Raw genomic sequence first — 4,990 nt, 5'->3', positions numbered from 1 at the left:
CTTGTACCCTGAGATCATCATTTTCTTTGGTCAGACGAACTATCTCCTCATTTGACCCTGGGGCCCCTTGGGCCTGCTGACCTTCCAGGATAGCGTTCCTTGCCTTCAACTTTCGAATCTCCTCAGTTGCACTGTTTTGAGCATTGATGAGCTGAGAGATTGTCGAAGTACTGCCTACCCCTCCATTCTTTTCGGTACACTTACATTACTCCAAAGTTGTTTGAGAGAAGGTCTACTTCTTGGTCCCTACTTTGCACTGTCCCAGTGGAACTTTGAAGAACTTAAAAACGTGCGTAAGAAGAAACCCATATGGAAGACCATGGTTTCCATCCTCGAAAGTTGCCACCTTCTACATATGCTCAATTATGATGGCAGGCAGGTTTACTGCTATAAATCCATCCACTGCCTCCATCAGATACGAGTCAGATTTGGAAGTAATGGACCTCCTCTCAACACGGGGTAGAAGAACCTTGTTCAACAGCTCGAACAATAACTGATAAATAGGGAGCAAGGCTTTCTTGTGAACCCATTCCCCCTTTTGGTTTGCACCTTCCATTACAATAGCATTTATGAAGTTTGATCCACACATATCCTTCAGAGAAGACTTACCATCAGTAGGGACTTTAAGAATATCACGAAGTAGAGCAACATCAAACACAATATCCACCCTATTAACTAAAGCACAAATATGGTCAGTGTCAACAGGAAAGAGGTCGGCATAGAAGCTTTGGACCTCATCCTCTTAGACCTTGGGTGCATCCATTGTGAACAGATGTCCCCACCGCTGAAACTCGACCATCTCAATTACTTGTCTCATGCCGGCCATGTCAGAAATTGCTGGGTCAAAAGTGCGACCCCACAAGACTTTTTGGTATCTCAGTCGTTCTTTTGCGGACAGACTCTCACGCTTTACTTTCTTTGCAGAATCAGGTTCCGTAACAGTTTCCACCTTTCTCTTTCCAGAATTCACTCTCGATTTGCCTTTTCCACTTGACTTGTCTAACACATCCTCATCAGATAATGACTGGTCACTCACTACTTCTTTCATCTTTCCAACACTTTTCACTGATCTTGAACTTGGTGTAGTAACATCTTCCATTATAGTAGATTGCTTCTTCTTCTGGAACCTTTTAACCAAGGAACTAGGTTCCTCTGTTGCTTCCTAATTAACTTCCACCATAGGAATGTCCTTGTCACATTCCACTTTTCCATTTTTCACCATCCTCTTTTTTTTCTTCTTACTTCTCCTTTTGCTTTTTTGTAGGGCAGACTCATAAGCCTGTTTTGCTTGCAAACTAGTAGTAGGTCGCTTAGTAGAAGACTCGGGAGTGAGTACTTCCCTTCTCTTGACAATAAAAGCATCCAAAGCAATATTATCTTGATCTTCCTCATCACTAGACCTCATCTCGGGAACCAAAATTTCCAAGGGCTCAACAGCGAAGTGTGGAGAGGGAGCAGGAGCAAAACTGACCTGTGAAGAGGATGCTTGACCTGTTTCCTCTGGAGAGGGGTCAGGTCCTTCACGAGAAGTCCCAGTAGTTTCTGCTGGTGCAGAGCTTTCAAAAAGCACCACAACTCCTTCTTCCACTAACCTCTGTGTCTCATTCCTCTAGGACTTGGGCACCCTAGAGATTACCTTATGCACTATTCCATCTGCAGATACGACCAGTATATTTGCGACGACCTCTTCCTCTAGAGACTCCATGGTTACCATAAACTCAGGAGCATGAACAGCTGAAGATTTATCAACACTAACCCCTGAAACATCTACAATCTGTGGAATTTTTACCCTATTCTCCACCCTTGCTTTGATCGGTGAGAATCTCAGTAGATAGAGATGAAGGATTATCGAATTTTGGGGTTTTTGAGTTCTCATCATTTGGAGTGAGAGAGAGGTTTGAGAGAGTCGTATGAGAACTAGAGGGTATATGGAAATCTAGTTGGGAGGTGTTTTCAGTGGTTGAGACTGGAATGGTGATAGAGGGTTCATCAGGGACGGAAGAATCAAGGGTTTTCTCTAGGGTGTTCTCAACTAAAGAAGGGATTATCGGATGATTTTCAGCCATTGCAAAGATACAGTTGAGAATATTTTTGGAGAAAATTTGAAGAGACAAGTATGATCGTTCAAGAAGAAGAGAGGGTTTCAATGAGAGAAGATAATTATGAGGGAGAGAGAGAGAGAAACCGATTTTGAAACGGCGGTAGTGTGTGGGGAGTTGCAACGTTTCAGAGGGAGATGAAGGGATTTGAAATGAAAAGACATGACAGCAGAGTCTGAAAAGGTGGATGACATGGCCCTTGATTTTTGTACCTTTTTAAGATAAGTATGAAAAAATGCAGAGGACTACTAACCTGTGGTACAAGAACCAGGTTCTTGACCTGTCTTTGAAAATTCAATCCTCTTTTACCACCCATGTAGTGCATCCACAACTTCTATAATCATCATGCGTGTCTACCTGCAACGGTATTGAAGTGAGTTAGTTTTGGCCTGAAAACACTTTAGCTAATGTTACCTGAGTGTGACTCTCATAGCCAATTGATGGGAATCAGGTTCTCAATTTGTCTTTATAAGCACCAGCTCCAGCCTATTTGTTTCAAAATGTTATCTGCTCAATGCTTTGGTGAAGATATCAGCAATTTGGTCTTCTGTACTATAGAACTTCATACAGATAAGCCCTTTCTCCACATTGTCTCTCAGAAGACAATGTCTCACATCAGTGTGCTTGGTTCTTTTATGTTGAACCGGGTTCTTGGCCATGTTGAGTGCACTGGTGCTGTCACATAGAAGCGGCACACAGTTAGTGTATACACCAAAATCTTCCAATTGTTGTTTGATCCATAAGAGCTGAGCACAGCAGGAGGCTGCAGCTACATATTCTGATTCAGCTATTGAAAGAGCCACTGAGTTTTGCTTCCTTGTGCCCCATGAGATAAGACATGATCCTAGAAAGTGAGCCATTCCAGAAGTACTTTTCCTGTCCACAAGATAACCTACATAATCAGCATCAGCATACCCAACAAGATTAAAATTGTCACCTGAAGGGTAGTATAGGACCATGTCTTGTGTTCCCTTTAGATATCTCAAAATTCTTTTGGCAGCCTTGCACATAGCCCCACACTAAAAACAATACCAGGTCTGCTGGCAGTGAGATAGATAAGAGACCCAATAATGCCTATATACATGGTTTGATTTACAGGAGAGCCAGATTCATCCATATCTAGTCGAGTGGCAGTGGCAATAAGAGTATCAATTACTTTTGACGCTTCCATATCAAACCTCTTCAGAAGCTCCTTGATGTATTTTTGCTGGCAGATGAATGTACCCTTTGTGGACTGCTTCACTTGAAGACCCAAGAAGAAGTTCAACTCACCCATCATGCTCATCTCAAACTCACTTCCCATGAGTTTTGAAAATTCTTCACACAGTGAATCAGTTGTTGCCCCAAAAATGATATCATCAACATATACCTGAACGATGAGCAGGTTCCTTCCTCGTTTCTTCAAAAATAAAATGTTGTCAATTCTTCCTCTTGTGAAGCCATTTTCTAAGAGAAACTTTGACAGTCTTTCATACCAAGCTCGAGGAGCCTGCTTCAACCCATACAGTGCCTTGTCCAATTTAAACACATATTCAGGATGTTCATGACATTCAAAACCTGGAGGTTGTTTTACATAGAACTCTTCCTTAAGGAATCCATTCAGAAATACACTTTTGACATCCATTAGGAACAAAGTGAATTCCATATGTGATGCAATGAGAATTCTGATAGCTTCTATGCGAGCAACAGGAGCAAAGGTCTCACTGTAATCAATTCCTTCCTCCTGATTGTAACCTTGAACCACTAGCCTGACCTTGTTTCTTGTAGTGTTTCCATGTTCATCAAGCTTATTCCTGAATACCCACGTGGTTCCTATGATTGTTCTATCCGAGGGTCTAGGTACCAGGTGCCATACATTGTTTCTTACGAACTGATGTAACTCATCTTGTATGACAGTGATCCATTCTGCATCCTTTAGGGCTTCCTTGATATTTTTGGGTTCTATTTGGGAAAGAAAGGCTGAGAAGGCAAGTGAATNCTCTAGTCACGGCACAAACACTAATGGTTTATGGTTTTACAAAGGGGGTTCCTAAGCAACGCTTCTAGATAAGCAAATTAGGAATTACAATGAAGAACAATTACAAAGTTACAACTCAACTAAGGACAACAAGATACTAGATTTAGGAACTGGTCCGTAGTATTGTTAAACTTTGTTCTTGATGCACTTGAGAATTGAATGCTTGATCTGTGAACGGTTGGAGTGCTTGAATGCTCAATTTATTTCTCAAGTGTTCAAGTGATGTTTTGCTGTAATACACTAGTTAATACAACTTGGATGACATCACTTGAATGATATAATCACTTGGTTGGTCAAAGGACAAGTGACTGCAGAACTGTGCTGCACTGTTTCTGTGTACAGTGCAGGCTGTCACTTTCCAGCTGTACACAGTTGACTTCGTACCACTGTCAGGAAAACACAAGGGTATCAGGTCCCTATGTTGATTCTCTATCTTCTGAAGTTGTAGCAGTTCACATTAGCTGGAGTTTGTTGATTTGCGATGTATACGAAATATGTCAGGTTCCTTATCTGGTTCTTTGACAGTAAGTTTGTTAGATCATCAAAACATAAGGCTAAGACATTGGAAACCCATCAGTATTAGAGCTCTAGTTTCATAGGTTTTACGAGTCACATGGAGGTGATGGTAATGCAATCTTGGCCTAGTGAATTCTATTCCGTCCCAGTAAGGATATTTCGGTTCAAAGTCATTCTTACATGGTATAAATACATTGCAAACATATTTTTGAAAGGGGATTCGATCTAGGAGAGTTTTGGAGAACTATCACGGCTTGAAGATACAAGATTTCATCAATTCTTTTGCCAACGATCGGTACAATACGGGAGTTTGTATCGTAAAGTTGTCTTTGATATTTTCTATGTTCTTAAACTTATT

The sequence above is a fragment of the Nicotiana attenuata genome, unplaced genomic scaffold (assembly GCF_001879085.1).
Source record: "Nicotiana attenuata strain UT unplaced genomic scaffold, NIATTr2, whole genome shotgun sequence".
NCBI lineage: Eukaryota > Viridiplantae > Streptophyta > Magnoliopsida > Solanales > Solanaceae > Nicotiana > Nicotiana attenuata.
Note: the sequence above shows the minus strand (reverse complement) of the source record.